The 24,092-nt window shown below is 40.9% G+C and overlaps 1 protein-coding gene across 5 annotated transcripts in view; it reads left to right on the top strand.

The window, feature by feature from the left end:
• CDKL5 (cyclin dependent kinase like 5) overlaps positions 1–24,092 on the top strand; it is a 208,765-nt gene that overhangs the window by 32,352 nt on the left and 152,321 nt on the right. For 3 of the 5 annotated variants that reach the window (XM_075131656.1, XM_048862298.2, XM_048862327.2), the window contains exon 2: positions 22,495–22,611. The exons of 1 other annotated variant lie outside the window; for it this stretch is intronic. The gene's annotated coding sequence lies outside the window, so the exon portion shown is untranslated. Of the gene's footprint in view, positions 1–13,942; positions 16,387–22,494; positions 22,612–24,092 lie in introns of all 5 variants that reach the window. One more of the 5 variants, XM_075131653.1, reaches the window with a different exon arrangement.

Consider the following 24,092-nt stretch of genomic DNA (forward strand, 5'->3'; position numbering starts at 1 on the left):
GACCAGGGCGCCTACACTGGTACCGTGGCGCTGTACCCCGGCGCAGAAAGCTGTATGCCTCTCATTGGGGTGGGTTTTTTTAAAGTGCTGCAACTGCACCGTTTCTGCGCACTAAGTGGCTTGGCAGCGTGTACACCTCGGGGGCTACACTGCAGAAAGCTGCTTTACTGTGCAGAAACTTGCCAGTGTAGACAAGATGTAAATATGTACTTTGCTGTTGAACAACAGTACTGGGGAACTTAACTTTACCACATGACTTCACAAATGAGCCCCATCGTGTGAAAGGATTTTTCTCCCCAGGACGTCTTGAAGCTCTTAATAGATAGTTCTTTGGGCCTGGAGTTCTGCAGCATACCTATTTTGGTACTTTTTTCCTTACAGTTTTGGAGGTCTTTAAATAGTATCATATTTTCCTTTCGATCCCTGCCGTTCAACTACCTGTCAGAACTGAAATACTAACCGCTTGAATATAGCAGAATAACTACACTCTAAATACACTAAGTGTGAGAAAATGGGAGTAGCTGTGCTTGAAGTTAGACTCATTCTTAAAAATGTTGATGAATTGGGACCCTGAACAGTGTCAAATGTCTGTTTGAAATGGATATTTTACCTTTTTAGCCCTGTTTTGAAAATCCTGTGCGAATACAATAATGGTTTGGTTTTGTCCGTCCCCCAAATGGGAGTTGCAGTATTTTGACATGGCTTATGCTTCAGTGACTGGCACACATACCAAAAACACTGCAACCCTCTACTGGCTTCTTTGGGACCCTTACCTTTTGGTGACAGTGAAATGACTTGACGGATATTCTTGCAAACAAGCTACATGCTTTCTGGTCTTTTTAAAACAATCTGTAGTGGAATATACTTTTTGGATTAGCTGTTGTAATCCTGGTTTGGCTGGATGCAATGCACTTCAACTATTGCTGTTCCCTGTAAAATGATATTCTTTGTACCATCTGATAAGAAACATAGATTTAGATCTTGACTAATAGATCAGTCCAGAAGGAATTACTGTGAACCATTCTGATGTCCTGTATAGCACAGGATATAGAATTTCACCCACTAATTCCTGTCTTAACACCATAATTTCTGAACTGCGCTAGAGTGCATCCTTTACTAAGATGATTTAAAGACTTCATGTAATGGAAAATCCATCACATCACTCTCCAGTGTTGATTTCCCCTCACTGTTAAAACCTTGGAAATCAGATTCAATCTGAATTTGTCTAGCCTACATTTCCAGCTGTTGGACTTGTTATGCCTTTGTTTGCTAGACAGGGAAATGAGGGAGCCCGTTCTGTATTTGGCAACTTGACAAAGCACCTTGAATCAACAGCATGCTGAAATCTGGCTCCAAGTAAAGGGTTAACTGATTTAAACATTGCAATCGTGTGTGGGAGGTATGGGTTTTTTTAGCATCAGATCTTAAGTGAGACCTATGTTGCAGGCAGAGAGCAATGTTTAAAATGATTTTACACTACATAGCCCATTCCTCAAATTTACTATTATCTGGAAATCTGCCTGCTGATATTCAGAATAGTAAAATGAGAAATAAGCCACAGGTGCAGATGTGGTTTCCACAAGAGAATTTCCATTTTCAAGAGCACTTCTTTGTAATTAGAGTTGGTTGGGAAAGAGGTTTTTCTGTTCTGTGTAAGTCTGAGGTTTTTAATTTTTTTCCATCCTGAGCTGGGCTGAAAAGCCAAAACTTCAAAATTTTGTCTTAAAATGAAAGTCTGAAAATTTTGTTTTGGGCCAGTTGAAATGCTCCATTTCAATTCTGACTCTTTAGGTTTTTTTAATTTTTTAAACATAAAATATTAGATTTCTAAATGGAAAATCAAAGCTTTTAATTCTGAGAATTATGAAATGGGATGTTTTGACACTTCAAATACTGGGAGAAAACATTTTGAAACAAATTTTCCTCAGTCAATATGATTTTGCAAAATTTGGTGCAGTCAGAATGGCATTATCTGATGAAAAAGTGTTCTGCCAAAAAATTTCCAACTAGCTCTGTTTACAATGGAAAAATGGAAGACAAATGCTTAAATAAACTCTTAAATACACTTCAGTGTGAGGTTCTTCATACGCTACATATGAAAAACTTACTCTCCTAATCTTTTAGATATTGAAACTCTGATGTCCTAGATATTTTAATTAGATCACAGGTCCCTAGACTTACATTATATTAATAGTAACGTTTTTTCAGTGCTACAAATAGACGTTAAGGTTTTTACTGTTTTCATTTAAATTGGTACTTCTGGGTAATCTATCTGCAGGGAGAGGTGTTGGGGGGGGGGGGGCCGGGCGGGCAGGGGGTCAGCATTAAAAACAAAACACAGAACCTCCAGTCAGCTGTGCATCGAAATTTTCTGATCTTCCTGCTAATTTCCTCCAAAACCACCTGCATCTCCACCCATGAATACATAAGTGGGTATGCTTTTCTTTGAACTAGATCAACTGTTAGTCCTTATGGAGAATGCCCAATTCCATAATGTACAGTAAATAGGAACAATTTTAAGTTGACTTAGCAAGGCACTTGTCTTGCATTTTCAAACTTATAACAAAATATTTAATACATTATCAGAGCACTGTAAAATGATTATTGGGAAAATGGACACTACATGTGCAGTGATTGCATTTTTTTAAATAAAGAAATTGTGTTAATATTTAAGTCTTGTTTGGCTCTTAATATTTTACTATAATGTGCGTTCAGTTTTATTATACTTTTTTTGTTTTCATTGGGTATTCTGGGGGACACTTCACCACCCCCGCATCTTGAGAATCCTACCTGGGCTAAGTAGCTGAGCAGCATGGTGGCATTAGGACTTAAATAGTTTTGTGCAAGCCCAGCAGCAGGACTTTGGGGACTTTCCCAGCTGGAACTCGAGCACCAAGGGAACCAGGTATGGTTAGGCAGCAGCTGAAAGAGGGCTTTGAGGATCTCACTAGTGCCTAAATCCCTTTGTGGAACTTGTGTTCAGTGCTCTTCTGCTGACACATCCTGATGTAAAGTAACTCTGCCTACAAAATCGGGGGCATGGGGAGGTCTAGAGCCAACAGACATGCCTTCAACCTTTGAAGTTTAGGTTTTTACAGAAATTTGTGCTGGAGTAAGCTTCTTGAACCATTTCCTTTTCTCCCCCTGTTCCAAATAATGTTACCAAACTGAAACATGGAAATGGGGAAAATAGACCTATCTTGTTTGCTGTTAGTATTCTGAGTAATCCCGTATAGACAAACAGCCAGCCTCCTTCTCTCATTGGACTCCTATTTTCATTTTCAATTTAAAACAAGCTGGATAGCAGATGTTAATTAGCATATCTAGTAAAACTACTTTAAAACGGTTAGACCACTGGCCCCTCAATATCTGTGTTCTGAATAGTTGTGTAGTGGTACTTTCCTTGTAGAGAGAGAACTTCCAGTTTAAATATAAAAACTAAATTGCCAGGTTGTTTTGAAACCAGAAGTTCTTAAACATTAAGATATGAACGTGCTGTCACACAATGAAGCCTTTGCTGGTGGCTGTTACTGGAGTAATTGCTGATAGTTAAACCCTACCAGTCCTTACTGGCTGATAAGTTAGGTATTGTGACTAATATTAACCATTATTTGAAATGAAAGATGGCAAATAGGGAACCTTTTATCTACTGAGCCTTAAGGAATCCAATTTTAGGCACTGTAAATGAGAGTGAATATCTCAGAAGCAGAATTTGCCAAAATACCCTCAAGGTAGCGAAGTGGGAACATAGTGTTACTTTGAAACAAAATGCAAGGGCTTTAAGAAATGCCTCAAACTCCATTTTCTACAGAACAAGAACAAATACTTAAAATGGTTCTTCCCGGGCTAATTACACCTGTTGTGATGTGGGAAAATATGCATGTTGTTTGGCCTCGTGAACACCCCAAGAAACTAGAGTATTTGATTCGGGCACACTGCACAATAAAAAGGTTCATGTTTGCTTCAACTGTCTTTTTTGAATGAAGATGAAAAAATGATCATTGGTGAAACTCCTCCCTCCTTGAGGTAGTGCAGCAAGCTTCCCACCATGTGCTTTAAATGGCAATGTTGAACCAGCTCTCATTACTGACTTTGAGAAGTAAGTGTATTGGGTTGCTAATTTCAACTTTATATCAGAGGTCTTCTTGCCTCCTGTGTATTTTCAGATGAGCTACATAACTTAAGAAGTGAGGTCCCCTCCCGTTTATTACCTATAGTTGGGGCCTAACCAAATTCATGACCATGAAAAATGCGTCAGGGACCGAGAAATCTGGTCTCCACCTGGGAAATCTGGTGTTTTCTGTGCGTTTACCCTATACTATACAGATTTCACGGGGGAGACCAAAGTTTCTCAGATAGGAGGTCCTGACCCAAAAGGGAGTTGCAGGGGGGTCACAAGGTTATTTTAGAGGGGGGTTGTGGTATTGCCAGCCCTTCTGCATTGCCCTCAGAGAGCTGGGTGGCCAGAGAGCGGTGGCTGTTGGCCGGGTGCCCAGCCCTGAAGGCAATGTCCCACCAGCAGCAGCGCAGAAGTAAGGGTGGCAATACCATCCCATGCCATCCTTACGTCTGTGCTGCTGCTGGTGGAGCACTGCCTTGACAGCTGGGCTCCCGGTCAGCAGCCACCAATCTGCAGCTGCTCAGCTCGGAAGGCAGCGCTGCTGCCAGGAGCAGTGCAGAAGTAAGGATAGCAGTACTGCAACCCCTTACAATAACCTTCTGACCAACCCAGAGCAGCTTTTTGTGTCAGGATCCCTACAAATACAACACTGTGAAATTTCAGATTTAAATAGCTGAAATCATGAAATTACAATTTTTAAAATCCTATGACCAGGAAATTGACCGAAATGGACTGTGAATTTGGTAGGGCCCTGCTGCCCTACCTATAGTACTACTTTCTTCCATCACCACCACCATCCTTCTTCAGCTATAAGTTGTACTTTTTCTTTTCCCCTTGGTTGTATTTAGCTCCCCCCCCCTTCACCATCTTCTTTGGATTCAGAACGGTTAATCCTCTGCTCCCTCTTGGGCAGCCTCTCTTGTATCATTACCACCGTTTTCTCTTGGTTTCAGTCTTTCTCCCACCTCTAGCAAGCAACTAGACTATGTATATCTTGCTCCTGGACCATAATGCTTTTTTGAATTGACCCCAGTCTGTTTCATTCTGCTGGTGGTTCCATTAGGGAAGAACCACTATGCCAGGAACACAAACGTGATCTGTAGCTGGTGAACGATTCTGTGGAATTTTACTTTTTCAGTGATATAATTGTTTGTTAGTCTTCTCGCATCCTACAGTTGGTCAGTCAGGACATTAGTGGATGTAGTGAGGAAAACCTCAAGGTGCTACATAAAAAATCTGGTGTCCAAAGGAGGCATTCTGGAATGTAGCAAGGTCCAGCTGATAATACTGTATACTATATCATTCCAAGGGACTATACGGTTTGCCACTGTATAGACCTCAGAGGTGGATGTCTCAGACCTCCTTACCTGGGAAGTAGAAGTTCTCCAGAAGAAAGGCACCTGACCAACTTGAGATAAGGTCTACTGTTCTGGTCGTATGCTGTAATAATGTGATCCATCCTATCAGAAGTCCACTGGGGACCTTGGGTAAGGTAATACAGTCCTACCTTAATTTGCTGTGTAGAGGTACTCTAGGGTCTTAAAGGAAAGCTCCATTAAAATCTGTATTCCAGCATTGAGTCCTACTGGAGGATCACAGGACATATGAACAAAGTCTATTTTTTTTTTCTGTTGCCTGCTATTAAAGAAGTTTTTGATGTGGGGCTTGGGACTATTTTTTGTTAGAAAGCGTACTTCCTAATCTGAATGGGATTCTAGCTGGGCACACAGTACTGGGCAGGAAAAAAAGGCAATACAAATAAAATCCTATGTACTGCGCGCGCGCGCACACACACACACACACACACGGACAATTTTTACTTCTATACTATTCTGATAATGTTCTGAATGTTCAATTTATTTTTTATTTATTTGCCAGAAGGATTCTAGAAGATTTGTAATATTAGTCTGAAACTAAGTGTTCCAAAGATGTAAGACACAAAAATCACATTCAGTAAATTACTTTGAGAAGCCTCCCCAACTCTATTCTACTGCTAATTAGAGCAGGGGTTGGCAACCTTTCGGAAGTGGTGTGCAGAGTCTTCATTTATTCACTCTCTAATTTAAGGTTTCGCGGGCCAGTAATACATTTTAACCTTTTTAGAAGGTCTTTCTATAAGTCTATAATATATAATTAAACTATTGTTGTATGTAAAGTAAATAAGGGTTTTTAAATGTTTAAGCTTGATTTAAAATTTAATTAAAATGCAGAGCCCTCCAGACCAGTGGCCAGGACCTGGGCAGTGCGAGTGCCACTGAAAATCACACATGCCATAGGTTGCCTACACCTGAATTAGAGAGACCATGTTAGCTGAAAGAATTAACATTGCTATTAAGATACATAAGCTCATATCACATTTAGTACAAAAATACTTGTTGAAGCTTATCAAATCCCGTAGGATCTAATAGTTTGCTCACAGTCTCAAGCAGTTAACAGAAAGTTTTAATTTGTGATAATCTGCCCCAAAATCAGGGAAGCACACATCAAGCCATGTGCAGAACTTACCCATTTACACATAAATGCTTAATGTGTTAACAGGCCCCAAGTAAATGTGACTAACGTTTCCTTTCCAGGATGAGCTGCTCCTAAAACATTCAAAAAAGTACAGGTCCACCTTTCCTGTATCCATGGTGTTTGTTGAATCATACAAAAGATCTGAAAAGTCACACCTACTCAGAGTAAATGAAACACATCCCCTCCTTTTTCTTAGAAGTATGTGAGCACTGACACAACATTTAACTAACTCAAGGCAAAAGTTTATAATAAAGCAGACTTGCAAATCCATCATGAAATTTACCAGCCCAGGGACAAAAATCTATTCACCCATTCTTCCCATACTGACGAAGATACTGGGAAATACAGGTATTTTATTTTCCTGCCAGAAAGTTACTCAACGTAGGCGCATAGGGCTTTGGAAGCATGTAATAAGTGTAATTATCTCTTATAAATGCAGGAAGAACTGAATTACATTTATAAATGGATTCAGTAGTTTCTTTCTACCCTGCCAAAAATATGGTAAATCAGCAGCATTACAAAATTCAGTTAACAAAATGCAGGACTAGAAGCAGGCCTTGTGCCTTCATGAGAACATAGAATGGCTGTTAGAACAGCAACATGTAGTGGAGATCCCTAAAATCCTTTTTTATCAGGACTGGACATTTATATGGATGATCTCTAATAAATATTTAATATGTGTTTTGGCAGGGATATAATCCCCCATTCTCCAGGCCATAAGAGAACCTCTAACTAATGAGGGTTAGGAAGAAATTTTCCTCTGGGCACATCATCACATAATTGCCTACTGCAGAATATCTTGCACCATCCACAGAGAAAGTTATCATTGGCCACTCCCAGACAGGTTAATGGATTCTGTAAGCCTCTGGTGTGGCAATTCTTATGTTCTTGTCTGTTTACACCATTGCACTGAAATGTTGTGTGCCCTATCTAGGGAATATTAGTGAAGAGCCAGTTTACCACAGAGGTAATCTTCATGGTCAGTTAAGAAAGCTGCATTATCTCTTTTGTCACTAGTGAACCGTCCTATCCAAGGAGCAGGTATATTTAGTGTTTCACTTCAAAAATTGTGCTTCTCCTTTTAAGTTAATGAAATTCTGTTACGTTTAAAACAACAAAAATCCGTCTAGTATTTTATCTGTATGGAGATAAAATTTCATGACATCAAGATTGCATGTCAACAGAGAATTTATAAAATGAATTATTATGTAGAGCATAGCTCCGAATACATACAAAATATTACACACACAAACCTACAATAAAAACATTACAACCTCAAAGTCAAGCACTCAAGAAGTAGAAAATACCAGAATTAAGGATATCTGTGTAACCTTTATTTGACCCCTTCCTGCATATGCATTATGGTAATCTTTAATTTACTGTGTACATACTCTGTGTGTGTGTGTGTGTGTGTGTGTACATACTATATACACACACACACACACAATATAGAATTTTTTTTGTAACTGGATCTCTGCCTCTTCAATGCACAGAATGGCTGGGCTCACTTAATGAGCACCTGTTCAGTAAGATATAAGAACTGCCATACTGAGTCAGAGCAATGGTCCATCTAGCTCAGTGTACCATCTCAGACAGTGGCCAGTACCAGGTCTTCAAGGGGAGTGTACCAAACAAGGGAGTTGAAGTGTTCCACCCATGTTTTCCCCTTCAGGCTTCTGGTAGTCAGAGGGCTAGGGTCACCCTGAGCATGGGATTGCATTCCTGACCATCTTCGTTGGATGGATGTATCCTCCATGAATTTACCTAATTCTTTTTTGAACTCGGTTAAACTTTTGGCCATCATAACATCCCATAGCAATGAATTCCACAGATGAATTATGCATTGTGTGAAAAACTTCTTCCTCTTGCTTGCATTAAACCTGCGGCCTTATTAGTTTCATCCGTTTTTTGTATTGTGGGAGAGAGTAAATCCCACTTTGCCGTTCACTTTTTCCACACCATTCATGATTTTTATAGACCTCTATCATATCCCCTCTTAGTTATCTATTTTTCTAAGATGAACAGACCAAGTCTTTTTAGTCCTCCTCATACGGAAGCTGTTCTATACCCCAATGCACTGAACCTTTTCCAGTTCCACTGTATCCTTTTGGAGATGGGGTGACCAGAACTGGACACAGTATTCAAGGTGTGGGCGCACCATAGACTTATATAGTGGCAATATAATATCTTGTCTTATTTTCTATCCCTTTCCTAGTAGTTCCTAAAGTTCTGTTAGTTTTTTTGACCACTGCTGTGCATTGAGCTGACATTTTCAGAGAACTATCCACGGTGACTCCAGTCTTTCTTGAGTGGTAACTGCTAATTTAGAGCCCATCAATCTATAACTGTAACTGGGATTTTTTTTCAATAAACATTACTTTGTACTTATCAATGTTGAATTTCATCTGCCATGTTGTGGCACAGTCACCCAGTTTTGTGAGATCACCCTGTAACTCTTCACAGTCAGCTTTGTATTTAATTACTTCGAATAATTTTGAATCCTCTGCAAACTTTGCCACATCACTGTTCACTCCCTTTTCCGGGTCATTCATGACAGCACAGGTTCCAGTACAGAGTCATAAGGGACACCACTACTTTTCTCTCTCCATTGTGAAAACTGACTATTTATACCTACCCTTTTTTCCCCTAACTTTTAACCAGTTACTGACTGATGAAGTACCTTCCCTGTTATACCATGAGTATGTAGTTTCATAAGAGCCTTTGGTGAGGGACCTTGTCAAAAGCTTTCTGAAAATCCAAGTACACTATATCAACCATCACCCTTATCAACATACTTGTTGACACCCTCAAAGAATTCTGAATATTCAATATTTTGTTTTTTCCTCATTTATCAGTGAGTGGCTCCAAGCCTTATTTACTGCACACTGAATTCTGTCTTTGGATCAAGGTTTGAATAATTGCCTCACGATTTTCTGTGGTGCTCATCACTACAGTATCCGAGTGCGTCACAAACGTTAATTTACAGTATTTCACAATAGTCCTGTGAGATGAGATGTGGTGGTGGTATCCCCACTCTATAGGCAGCGAAGTGACGCACAGATCAGAAGTTTCCAATATTTTTGAATACCCAATCTGAAATGCCTGGGACCTGATTTTTTTTCCAGAATATTTCCATTGTATAGTACTTCATATCTTCAAATCATAGCACCCATTTATTTCAGCTGTAGCTGTGAGTGCTCAGCACTTCTATAGATCAGACCCCAAGGAGGAAATCTGTAAAACAAGGAACACTGACCAGCTGTGAAAAGTGTGGGTTAAGTAACTTTCCTAGCATCACATGGGAAATGTATGGCTCCCCAATTTATTCCCAGAGCAGGTCTTCTCTTTGGGCTCTGAATGAGGGCGAGTTCCTGTGGAAAAATAGTATGTGACCACGTAATTCAAACTGTATTACAATGCATACGCACAAGGGGACCAAATTAAGGTTTCACAGGCAAACTTAATTCTGTCATTTCCTAAATTTTGAGTGCTTGACTTTACAATCTTGATGTTCTTTTAACATATTTTTTGGTGTGTAATTTTGTAGGTAGGTTTTTTTAAAAACAAAAATTCTATCATGTGGCATCATATTGACACCCATAGCGTTCTTCAGCAGGGTTGGAGTCTTTAGATACACTGCACTGACCTCTACCACAGAGAAACTAGTAGTTATTTTTGTTTTGATTTGTATTACTGTTAGTGGCAAGTCTTTTTCTCTAGGAGCTGAAGCCTACAACCCGTTAGTCATGTAAGTAGCCTTTATTAACATAATTTCTGTTAATTTTAGTTTGCAGAATTTTACTCTGAATTTTAGTTACTCAAGTGGGGGTGTGTGAGATTTTTTTACTTTATTTTTAAATATGATGTAAGTTTGTGTGTTGGGGTATGCTACATTGACATGCAGAGAGATGTGGGCCAAATTCTCATATTGTTGCACTTCTTTCAAAGGACTTCTGAGATATTTTTAAAAATATATAAACAATTCAGTTTTAAACCGTGTAAAATGCAGGTGTGTATGTAGTCCTGCTCACTTTAAAAACGTCTAGAATATATGGTATTTCCTGTTGGAAATACCTCAATCAAAATAATGCAAGAAAAATTGCATAGGTTCAACAGCCAATCAACATTCTTGAAATCTTCTTTCTTGATCAGTATGATGAGACACCACCTTTCGCAGAATGCGCTGAAGCAACACCACTCAAGAATTCAGACTGTTCACTGCCTGGTGAAAATGTGCTGTTTAGTTATAAAACATTACATGTGGCTTTATATGTTACAAGATAAGTGTTTGTTTGATTTAAGGACAGCAGGCAAAATGAGTCAAGGCATTACAGTAAAATAAGGAGTTCTAAACTGCATTTGAAGTGTACAGATTTCTGTTGATATTCCATATCACACTTCTGTGTACTGGTGTCTATATACTTGCCTTCATGTTTTACTTTGAGTACCAGCCTCACACACTAATTAACTGATACATTGAACTTCAATGACGGTTTTTTCCTTCCTGATAGAAATCAAGAGTTGATACTGAGGCCTTGTTTACACTGCACAGTTTTATCAACAAAAGTCAGCTTTCTTTGACAAAACAGTGGAGGTATATACACTGAAATGCTCATCCTGCTAATGTAACTCCCCTGCTATGCCAACATAGTAAAACCACCTCTATGAGCAGCATAGAGCTTTTTGCAGCATAGGTAGAGTGGTGCAGCATCAGTGTAGACACGTTGGTTGGTTATGTCACTCTAATTGGCCTCCAGGAGGTGTCTCACAATGCCCATCACAATTGCTTTGGTCAGCAGTTCGAACTCCGCTGCACTGAAGGTACACGGGTATGTGCCCCTCCCCCCGTTTAAAGGCTTGAGAATTTTTGAAATTCCTCTTCCCGTTTGCTCAGTGTACACGGTTCACACAGCATCCTCACAGCAGACACTCTCGTGTGTGGAGCACCCCAGAGATGTTGGATCTGTTGAGTATATGGGAAGAGGAGGCTGTGCAATCGCAGCTTCACACCAGCCATAAGAATTTCAATACCTACTGCTGATGCACGCGAAGGGGCACGAGAGGGACATGCAGCAGTGTCCTCCTAAAATCAAGGAGCTGAGGCAGGTATATTGGAAGGCAAGAGAGGCCAGCTGTCACTCTGGTGCAGCGTCGAAGACATTCCTTTTCTATAAGGAGCTGCATGCCATCCTCGGCGGCAACCCCACCTCTGCTGCCATGAGTCCTGTAGATACTTTTGAGGGACTGAAGGCAGCAGCCAGCAGATTCAACCCAGATGAGGAAGCGGTGGATGTAGAGCACGTTGCAGGTTCATCTGGTGGCACAGCAAGTCAGGACCTCTTCTACACTCCAGAGGGGTCTAGCTACTCCCAGTGCTCTGGTGCGCAGGATGCAGGAGAGGTCAGCTCCAGTAAGTGCTCATTTTGTTTTGATACTGCATGGTGAGAGGAGATTGAGCTCTTGTTTACTTTGTTATATGGTACAGGAGGGATAAAGTTCAGAAATCAGCAACAGAGCCTGTTCAGTGGGGCCACAGTGGAAAAGTTTGTTAATGTACATGGGGATGTCCTTGGAATCCTCCATAGAGAGCTCTAGGAAACTTTCCTGTAGGTATTCTGCTATCCTCTGCTGAAGGTTCCTCTGGATGGCTGCCTTGTTTCTACCCCTGCTGTAGGAAACTTGTCCGTACCACCCAGTAATTTTCTTCAGGGACCAGAGCAGCACCCAGCAAGTGGCAGATGGAACTGGTCTGAAATCGCATGCATTCAGGAAATGCACCCTTGCATCCTCTGTTATCTTTAGGATTGAGAGCTGGTTTAATTACCCTAGTCTGTGGAAAAGGGTACCAATATTCAGAATTGGCTCCCTAGCTGCTTATAGTAGCCCCCTGTGACAGGTTGGATCACATAGACCCCCCTTGGGACTGCCACCTGATGTGCTGAGACTACCTCTGAGCCTGTTTTCTTTGGCAGCTTGGGAATTCAGTACACTGTCTTGTTGAGCCAGACATGCTTGCTTGCTGTGAACACAGACCCAGGTCTGAACCACGGCCCCCAAAAGCTGCAGGCTTAACTGAAAACAGCTTAAGTGCTTCTGTCTTCAGCAACCAGATACCCACTTCCCAATGGGGTCCAAACCCCAAATAAATCCGTTTTACTCTGTATAAAGCTTATACAGGGTAAACTCATAAATTGTTCGCCCTCTATAACAGTGATAGAGAGATATGCACAGCTGTTTGCTCCCCCAGGAATTAATTACTTGCTCTAGGTCAATTAATAAGCAAAAAGTGATTTTTATTAAATATAAAATGTAGGATTTAAGTGGTTCCAAGTAATAACAGACAGAACAAAGTAAATTACCAAGCAAAATAAAACAAAAACACGCAAGTCTAAGCCTAATACAGTAGGAAACTAAATACAGGTAAATCTCACTCTCAGATGTTCCAATAAGCTTCTTTCACAGACTAGACTCCTTCCTAGTCTGGGTCCAGCAATCCCTCACACTCCCGTAGTTACTGTCCTTTGTTCCAGTTTATTTCAGGCATCTCTTTGGGGTGGAGAGGCTATCTTTTTAGCCAGCTGAAGACCAAATGGAGGAGTTTACACGGTCTTTTATATTCTCTTGTGGGTGGAAACCCCTTTGTTCTCATGTGCAAAATCACAACCACAAGATAGTCTCTAGCCACCTGTGCAAGTCCCATGTCTATGAATGATTCAGCTTTTTGCAGGCCGACGCTATTGTTTACATGTTGGTTTGAACTTTCCTAGGACAGCTCAGATGTGGATTGGTGTCTCCCAAAGTCCATTGTTAGTTAAGTACTCCCAATTACTTGAATAACCCCTTCACACTATGTTGACCAAATCTGCTTTATGTGCTTCCTACAGCAAACACTTTCAATCAAGCATAGAGCCAACGCTCATAACTTCAGATATAAAAATGATACATGTATACAAATAGGATGAATATATTCAGTAGATCATAACCTTTGCAAAGATATGTTACATGGCATATCTAGCATAAAACATATTCCAGTTACATCATATTTACACTCATAAGCATATTTCTATAAAGCATTATGGGGTGCAATGTCGTTCCCCTTCGCAAACCACCCTTTGTCTCTTTTTGCCCCTTCTTGCCTATTCTCCCTTGCCCACTGTCCCCTCCCCGCAAACTCACCATAGTCGGGAATCATGCTTATCTGTGTGCTAGCCAAGGGACAGTGAGAAAGTAGTATGTTTAATTTGTGAGATTCACGCCTTTGAGTGCACTCAAAATAGTGTCTGTTAATTGTTTCTTTGGTTTCTACAGATGAGCCCTTGGGGACCCACTCCTCCACACTGGTGGAGCACCTCCATCAGATAAGGTGCCGACTCAGGAGGAAAAAGGAGGATATGTTCTGCGAAGTGCAGCAGTCAACAGATGCAGCAAATAGTCTCCCTCCATGCTTTTTGTTTCACAATCAACGAAAGACTCAGGTTGGATAGCCAGGAGAGGACACGGGCAGAATCAGATGATAAAGCTCCTAGAGGGCCAGAGAGAGACGTTGAACTCTCTCTCATTAGCCTGCAATCTGAGCAAATCTGTGTCCGACTCCCCTTTCAGCCACTACAACACTCCAGTCCATGCCCTCCACAAACTCCCCCACCACAGTCCTCACATGTTCTTGGTCCCTCACAGTACCCCATGCACTCCACACCGAGGGACTGGTTTCCCAACGAAAGCTGGAGTTACGCCCAGCTGTGAGAGACCTTAACACGAAACTGGTCCTCTTTGTCATGTCCCGTTTGACCAAAAGTTTGTGTTTTATCCTGTTGTTAAACATGAGTCTTTGAAATAAAATGAGTCTTTATTTGTGACATATGCACATATATCACACAGTGCTAAAACAGTGGCTAAAGGTGGGAATATTTGCTCCTTGCAATTTAATTAATGCTCAAGAAGCTAGTGCTACGGGGTAATTCAAGGCGACAAGTAAACATTGCCTGGCCGAATGCATCACATAAAGGCACATTACTGGGAATCATTGTCAAAATGCTCCTTGAAAGCCTCCCTGATTTGAATAGCCTCCCACTGTGCCCCTCTAATTTCCCTTGTATCTGGCTGCTCAAAATCAGCAGCCAGCTGAGCAGCCTCAGCAGGAAAACTTTTCCCCTTCGATTTGCAGATATTATGCAGAGTAAAGCAGGTCGCAATGACTACCAAAATGTTTTCCTCATTGAGGTTTAACCGGCCAAAAAGACAGCACCAGTGACCTTTTAATCAGCCAAAGGCACATTCAGCAATCTTTTGGCACCTGGTGAGCCTGTTGTTGAAGCGCTCCTGGCTGCTGTCCAGGTTCCTGGTGTTAGGGTTTCCTGAGTCACAGGAACAAAGGGTAGGTGGGGTCTCCAAGGATCACTATAGGTATTTCCACATTCTCCCATTGGAATCTTCTGTTCTCGAAAGAAAATCCCAGTATGCAGCTTTCTATAAAGTCCAGTGTTCCTAAAGATGGTGCATCATGCACCTTCCCTGACGACCCCACATTTAGGTCAGTGAAATGGCTCTAGTGAGTCTCCAGCGCCTTCAAGACCATGGAGAAGTAGCCCTTTTGGTTGATGATGTCTGTCACAAGATAGTTGGGAGCCAAGACTGAGATATGCATTCCATCTATCGCCCGATTATAAGCCAAGTAATATAATTTAGTCCAATCAGTCAGCCAATAACCAATTCTTTCAGTCTCCTTTCGGTTTCTCATAATTTGTCCTCCATCTTGCTAACATTGCCCATACTACTAGTTCTAATGTGTACTATCTCTTATTATATATACAGTATATAACTTTTTTTGGCAAGATGGTGGGTATGTACCAAATTTTTACTACTGTTCCATACCAAACAAACAAAATGAAGGCTAAGAATAACTAGTGTTGTAATAGGGTACCAGTCATTTATGGTTTAGGAGGATCACTTTTCTTTGGCCAGTACTGCCTCATTCAAGGAACGATACCTGTGGCATTGAGTGGTGGTGTAGGGTTTGGGAAAACTTCATACTGCGAATCTGCTTTTGGGCCCAAGACTGGAGTGCAGTGTGTGTGCTAAAACTGTCCATTCCCCTCATAGGGTGCTGGCTCAGAGTAATTACAGCTGGTGGCTCCCTAAGATCCTGGAGAGCAGGGATTGATCTGAATTGTAGTTCTTCCCAAAGCTGTCATGCATCCACAGGGTCTGCTATTCCCTGGCTTTTAAGCAGTCTCTTAGAGGTACCCATTCAGTGTGCCAGATCCTCAGGGAGTCACACTGACTGAAGTATTTATATTAGCTAAGTCTTGTTTCAAAAATTAAGCACGAAAATCTATTTGAAAATACTGGACAAAACAGAACTGTAGGTTTGGATTAAGAAAGAATATATGTAAGTAGAATCAGAGGAGAGACTGGTGCATAAAGGAAAAGTAGTACTTGAAATATAATAAAGGGTTCAGTAACTCTGTTTGTTGCTTGGGTGGGATTAACTAGTGTGTGTTGAGGTTAGAGTGATTTTTTTTTCACAAATCATATACTGTCTTGTTTCTCCCGTGTTCTCCTCCCCCCTCAGTTTTGGATGTAATGGCTTCTGTGGCGAAAACTACAGACTGAGATAGTGGAGTTGTTAAAATGTTCCAAATACAGTTGTCCTATGGCTTACTTCTATTCCTTCATGACCGTGGGATTCTGAAAGATTTGACTGAAAGAAGACAATGTAGAATAGAAAAGTCTGGATGTGCTGTTCACATGGGGTAAATTTTCCAATCCATGCTTTCAGGGTAAATTTGTCTCTGTCAAGACTTGTGTTTGTTTAATAACTGTGTGCATGTATATGCTGAATACCAAAAATACCTATGTTTTGTGCTAGTGATTTGAAAGTATTTATATTTTTTCCACAATACATAATTATACATACATAGTATTAATAGTCCAAGAACTAATAAAAATATCAGCACTGCACCTCCAGATAAAATGCCATTTGGTATTTGAGAAAAATATAAAATTTCTAATAACTTACATTGTTGTATGACTCATGTCTAAAAATAAAAACCATATGCCCTGCAAAATATCATTTCTATTGGAAAAGATATTTTGTCAAGACTTGCTAATTTCTTCTAGTTAAAATACCAATTAGTCAAGTTTAATGATGACCATATCCACTTTGCACAATCATCTCCTTGGCTACTGATGCAGTCCTTCAGACACACTTCTTAGAAAAGTCTCTCTTGATCTTGTTTAATTTATTTTAAAAATGCATATTCCTAGATCTGAGCTGTATTGCACCTTGTTTTGGTTATTCCTTCAAAATATTATAATAACCAAAATGAAGGTATAGTTTCACTAAAGGGTAAAGGATTGTTTTCTTCCATGCCCTTGGATGGTAGGGACCAAGATTTGGAAAGGGGTCTACTTTTAAAATCTTGAATATGGTGTTTCCAAATAGCCCCCCCACCTTTATTTTTGTGTAAACTTGGACTAATTTTGAGGTAATGCTGCAAGTAATAAAAACTGTCCGTCAACCTGGGTTATTTTTCTGCCACTGATTTGCTATGTGATCTTGGTCAAGTCAGTTTGTCTGGGCCTCAGTATTTTATCTGTAAAATATATACAGCTCATCTTTATAAGTACTTAGCTTCCCTAATGAAAGGAACTATATAAGGGCATGATGTATTTTTGCAGTGCTAGTGTTTGGGATTGTCCCCCCTACCTTTCCCTTCTGCATTCTGTCTTGCAGGTTTGGGATGCTCTGTCTGACTCTTCATACTGTGATAATAAAAGAAAATGTCTCCTGAGTGTTTGGGTGCCTTTGGGATAAGGAGGGCTAGGTGCAAAGGTGACGCAAGGGAGCGTAGTTAGGACTCATTCCTTAGCTCAGTGGAGGAAAGGGAAATTTCCTTATTCTCTTCAGGTCCTTTCTGGAGAAGCTGGCTATCCTTCTTACAAAAACATTTAAGTTTTTGTTGGGGAGAGGGGGAAGAGGAGGGATAAATACAACTTTAGTGGATTTCTAGCTCCTGAGGTCACTGTGAACAGACGAGAGAGACAACACAACCTCCACCCACCCCCGCTTGCAGGGTCCAGCAACAAAGAACTTTTGACCACTAGAAGTTTCTGGGGTAACCTGCCCATTTTGAAGTGAGGATACTAAATCACTCAAGTGCTGATAATCTTACACTGCCTTCCCACAATTCCCCCCATGTGCCAAAAGGACAGACAAGTTCTCCCATAATTCATTGGGCAAGAATCATATAGCACTTCAGAGTACTGCAGAACAAAGACCCTAGCCAAATTACTCTACTGACACGTGGGTGAGTACTATACCCTCTCTGGTGCTGTAACTCTAGCATGGCTTTGAAGTGTGGCTGCTCACACCTGAGCTAGGTTAACCTAGGTACTCAGCATTGGGTGCTATCACTCAAGTTAATGCAGCAGAGAAGGTACTCCTAGGAAGAGAACACAAATGGTAAGGGCCATTATTGGTTGTGATGCTGTGTGACACGGTAGTCTTATCTCATTTCATAGAATATCAGGGTTGGAAGGGACCTCAGGAGGTCATCTAGTCCAACCCCCTTCTCAAAGCAGGACCAATCCCCAATTTTTGCCCCAGATCCCTAAATGGCCCCCTCAAGGATTGAACTCGCAACCAGGGCTGGCTCCAGGCACCAGCGACCCAAGCAGGTGCCTGGGGCAGCAAATGTAAAGGGGCAGCAGGTGGTTGGACTCTGGGGCAGCAATCTGTCCTCGGCAGCAGCGGGAATTCGGCGGCCGCTCCGCCACAGCGCATTTGTGCTTGGTGTCAATTCGGCGGCGGGGATGCGACGACTCTTTGGTTGCAAGCGGCAGTTCGGTGGCCGTACCATGGCTCCGCCTTGTGTTCAACGGCAAGGTTTTGGTTTTTTTGCTGCTTGGGGTGGCAAAAACGCTGGAGCCAGCCCTGCTCAAAACCCTGGGTTTAGCAGGCCAGTGCTCAAACCACTGAGCTATCCCTCCCCTGTCCTTTGTCTGTGTGATTCACACAGCTGCCATCACCAGAATATCTGAATGCTTTTCTAATATTTATTAACAGAAATAACAAAACTGTCTCTTAGCTCACTTTTTAGTTATTTTTCTATTTTGCTCACAGGCTGAGAAGTATGTGTGAAGTCATGAGAACGTTTGTGGGCAGTGGGAGGGGAAAGGAGGAGAAATGAGTTCTCAAACCAGTAAGGCTCCATGTTATAGTATTTATATCTCCTCAGGGTGTGAGTTTCATAATTAGTCCAGGACCAATGAAGGTTTTGTTGTGTTCATATAAGCCCCATTAGCGGATATGTTTGTGGTTCCACTGAATGTAGGTCCCTCATGGTTGCAGAGGTGAGGCAATCTCTGAAGCAGGTAGGAATAGTCCCATGTAGGATTTTAAATGTCAGTTCAGTGACCTCAAACTGGACTCTGGGGAGGTCAGTGCAGAGCACCAGGATTATGTGCTCACACACCTGTGCTCCTGGCCACCTATGCAGATGGGACAATTGTTTTGTACAAGTTGAAGCCTTTTCCAGGTGCTGGGCTTCATTTCTAGATATAAGTTGCAATAATCAAGCCTTGGAAGCTGTGGTCATATCTGAGTCTGTTAGGATTGGGTACACTCTTCTGGCAACTTGCAGCTGCAAGTGGGAATTCCCACTGTGAAGCCTGTTTGGACATCCAGTACCGCTGTGGAGTCCAACAATTGTAGGCTGCAAATTGATATAGGAGTGTGAGGGAGGAAGATGTTTTCTGATTCTGTTCTTGGTGTCACCTTAGGCCTTCCTACATTTGAGCTCTTCATGGCAGTTGTCAAAACATTGCTTTGTGGCAGCATACTGCAGTGCTTGCTGGAGGTAAGGGGAGTTTGCTGAAGAACACAAACAGGACTGTTTTCTAGATGCAGAGAATAATGCTGGCTTTTCATCAAGTAGCATGTACGTACTGAGGAGGAGGAAAAGATAATTTCTTCCAGGGATGATCTAATATTTCTCCATTTTGTGGAAAAAATGGCTAAGGGTGTCCCTTTTGGACTTGATGTATGCCTAGGAAAATGCGAGACAGTGATTCTAACATTCTCGGAAGAGGTGTACCTGTAGCTAGGGTGGCAGGATCCATTCAACCCTGTCCTGGACAAGAGGGTGCAGGTATGCTATCACTCTCATACTGTCCTGGTTGTCTAAGGTAGCTTACGGAAATTAAGGCCTGTTTATAGTATACAAGCACCTTCAAGCCAAAGGTCTGTTAGTGATAGGTTATTTTAAAAATAAAGGGATTTCATCAGTAAGGTTCAAGTGCATCCTCTGAGCAACTTAGCCCTAGCTCCCAGCTGCTGGGAAGAGAGATGTTGGTAATCCTGCCTGAATGCAGTACCTGGACCTTGCTTGGGAGGGATGGGATAAGGCTATATATTTTATATCAATCTCTGGCTAGTGGGTGTGTCTGATTAATGTGAAGGTACCCCATTCTTCTAGCTTCCAGATAAAATAAATTCACTTCTCTACTGATTCTCTTCTCCCCCACCCCCAAAAAAGCTCCTTTAGGCTCTGTGTGTGGGGGGGTACTGCTACACTACTATACCTCTTGCTCTGTGTCCTTTTGTAATATGTAAAAAGGCAATGAGTTTTGTACTTCTTTACATTAAAGACCTATCTGTATCAATAAAGGGTGATATCTCTTGGTCACAACCAAATTAGTGAATATATGTTTTGAAATAAAATAAAACTGACAGCTGAAGATGTTTGAAGAAATTAAGTTTTAAGGGGAATCTTAGTTAGGGTGACCAAATAGCAACTGTGGAAAAAATGGGATGGGGGTGGGGGGGTAATAGGTGCCTATATAAGAAAAAGTCCCAAAAAAACAGGACTGTCCCTATAAAAATGGGACATCTGGTCACCCTAAATCTAGTTAATTTTAAACACAATTCTGATTTAAAAAAAAAAAAAGTTAAACAATTGGATGAAATATGGTCAATTATTTTTACATTATGTAAAATATATACATTTTAAATGAGGGATTTACACATGGTCTAACTTATTGGAAAACTTGATTCTATTTTGGTTCCTAATTCTAGATTAATAATCATAATTTTAAATTACTGGGTTTGAAATGGAAAGAAATCTGGCAGTTATTAAAAACACTCCTTTTGAATTCTAAATTTAAATTGACACATTGTAAACTTCCACATAACGTACATAATACCAAATGAGTTCAACTGGATGAATCCAGAACAATCAAAGTGCTGCCCAAAGTAGTAAAATGAAGCTGGCGCTAGTTTCTGTATGACCAGGGCTGGCTCCAGCATTTTTGCCGTCCCAAGCGGCAAAAAAACCCAAAAAACCCCCACCCTTGCAGCCCAACATGGAGGCGGAGTGATGGCATGGCTGCCGAAGAAGAGTCGTGTCCCCGCCGCCGAACTGCTGCTGAGTGCAAAATGAACTGTGACGGAGCAGCCGCTGAATTCCCGCCACCGCCGAGGGCGGATTGCCGCCCCAGAGCCTGATGTCCTGCCACCCCTTTACATTTGCCGCTCCAGGCACCTGCTTGGTTTGCTGGTGCCTGGAGCCGGCCCTGTGCATGACTTGGGAATATCCCTTCATTCTGGTTAATATGCAGTAAACGGAACCTATGCATTATTAAGATGACTAAATTATCCTGTGCATTTGGTCTTTGCTTGCTTCGATTTTTTGAAAGAATGGTGGCTAAATAATTGCATTTGTTGAACTGCTTTAATTGCGTGCTTGTGGCAAGATTAGGCTACTGTTGCTTGGATTTTAAGAATAGGTTTGATGAGGACAAACTTGTATTTAAAAAACTACAATAAAATTCTACAGTTGGTAGTATTGCCAACCCCAAGTAGTCAGAAGTCATGAGTCAAGCCCCCCAGAATCATGAGAAGTAAAAAATAAATGATGGATTCTTTTTATGTATACTCTGATTTTGAGCCTTTTAGGGTCCATGTTTTAAAGCTTTCTTTTGCAACCATGAGTGTTAGAAACTTAGTTTTTTAAAATGGAAGCAGTGATTTTCATGTAATTGCTTGACTCCAAGAACTGGAATTTAAGAAAAGCACCAGGTGTAACAATAATCACAATAAATCATGAGAGTTGGCAACACTGTGATGTCATTTACTGGTTCTTTTTAAGATGACATTAGCTGAGGAGATACATTTTAATTTTTGGTCCAAATATACTTTTCTTCAGTATAAGGTCTTTTGACAGATGGATGATTTTGAACTGGGCACATATATGAAAGCCTTGAGTTCAACGTGTATTTCACAGAAACATGAGAACTGTAGGTGAAATGTTTGTTTTAATGTACCCTATGGGAGAAAATTATAATCTTTTGCTAACATTTTCTTTCAACAAATTGTGTTAGTCATCTTCCAGCTCTTAGTAGAATTTTCCCATCCATTGAAGATGATGATGTAGTTTTATCATATTGTACACGTTTTTGGTCAGGGTTTTTCTTCTTACACCCACCTGTGGATAGCTATGCTGTTGCTCATATCCTGATTCTAGCCACTTTTGCCGCTGCCAGCAGTGTTCTGAATACAGCTGCCCAGAACTCAGAATTTCCTATTTGTGGGAAATTTCAAAATTTGGTTTTGTTCTGATTTAGACCAAAATGAAATATTTCAAAATTTCCCTTGAACTGTAAATTCTGGAAAACTTTCATTGTGGGAATATATGGTGTTTTTGAAACAAAAAAATCTCTGAAGAGCCTGGCAGCTGCTGAGTGAACTTGACATTCTTGTCACTTTTTTGTCACTGCCTACCCTTGAGTAAAAGTGGTGTGTCTTTTTGTTTTTGTTCTCTCCTCCTCCTCCCCCCCCCCCGCCCCGCCCCGACGCCTAGACACACCATTTGGCAGTGGGGAGCCAGCCGACTGTGGTCTGGAAGCTCTAATCCATGCCATGAACCCAGGATACCATAGGACCCAGCAGCCTTCTAAGCAAGCTGTCAAAAAAACAGGTAGGTTTCTGATAGAACTCTGCCTGTGATTCAACATAAGTTTGTTTGAACTTAATAGGCTTCTGTGAAACATTTTGGTTTCAAATTGGTATTTTCTGATAAAATCTTGTTCTGAATAGCAGCAGTGAAACTGACAAAAATCCGTTTCACTGTGCTGCTATTTACCAAATATACAGCAGCATCTGAGTCACTAGAACTGTCTGCCTGCAGACCTATAAAGACAGTACTGCATCATTTTTTGGAAAATGAAGTAAAATTTTGCAAAAATTAAGCTAAGTAATAAACTCACCGGGGAAATTTCTATTAACACTACAAGTTGGACTAATATATTTTTCAAGTTAATTGAACTTATTTAAAACTCTTGCATTAGGAGAGATGTTTGTACTTTGAGGACATCCTCTTCTTGCAGGGGAAGGAAAGGTAGAAGCCTGCTTTTATGTGAACAAAAAAGAGGATTAGTTTTATGTGATCAAAAGGAGGGAAAGCTCTCTTTAGATAGTCAAGTGAAAAATGTGTCGTCATTCCTATCAAAGAGAATTACATATTTTTAAAATGAAAGTTTATTCTCTTGAGGAATAACAACCTAATGTCACACTGTTTCATCTGTCTTGAGATTACACCAGTCTACTGGAGACTGTCATCTTCTAGTTGGAGACAGACACTCTGAGTACAACAATGTTTGGCAAAAGTTCTATCTGCAGAACAGCCGGGCAGTATATAGTGCTATGAACATGTATGTCTTACTCTCTGTTGCAAGTGCAGCTTCCTTCTAATCAAATAGGCTCCTTATGTAGAATCTTGCAAAGATGTGATTCTTGTGTGAACTCTAATCCAGGCCCTTGTATTAGATTTTACAAGATTGCTGTGACCTGAGGCTCTCACAAAGAGGATGTCAATGCTATTCTCTCAATCCGCAGATTTTTCACTGTTTTTTCTTAAAATGAGGGTACATGGACTTTTGTCTCTTCATTGAAACAGGATGATTCATTCTTCTGTTGATGATTTCTGAGCAGGTGTTGAAATCCTGTAGGAAGATGCCAATTGAGCCCTCCTAACTCACTTTGGTAGGCATTGCTCATTAACCTGACTTGGATATAAGGAAGGCAGGAGTAGTCCTTTGGTCAGGATAACGTAGAATCTGGTTAAGCATGAGAGGAATAAGAACAGTCAAGTGTGGGGAGGTTTTGGGTTGGAGCCTGTTTTATGGTTGAAACGTAGGTGGTAAATTTCAACATCTACATCATGTGATGACTGTTCTGGAGCAGGGTGGAAATAGGAATATCACTTGCTAATATTCATCCCTTACAGGGTAATGCAGAGGAGGACTGATTACAGTCTAAATTCTAGATAGGAAGTTGGAATTTTGACCTTTTCATATATTTTTTTTAATCCTATTTGTCATTAGTTTATGCAAGAACCAGTTCAGACACCCTGTTAAATAAATGTAGGATGAAGGGTCAAATCCCCAGTTCTTCAAATTG

The sequence above is a fragment of the Caretta caretta genome, chromosome 1 (assembly GCF_965140235.1).
Source record: "Caretta caretta isolate rCarCar2 chromosome 1, rCarCar1.hap1, whole genome shotgun sequence".
Lineage (NCBI taxonomy): Eukaryota > Metazoa > Chordata > Testudines > Cheloniidae > Caretta > Caretta caretta.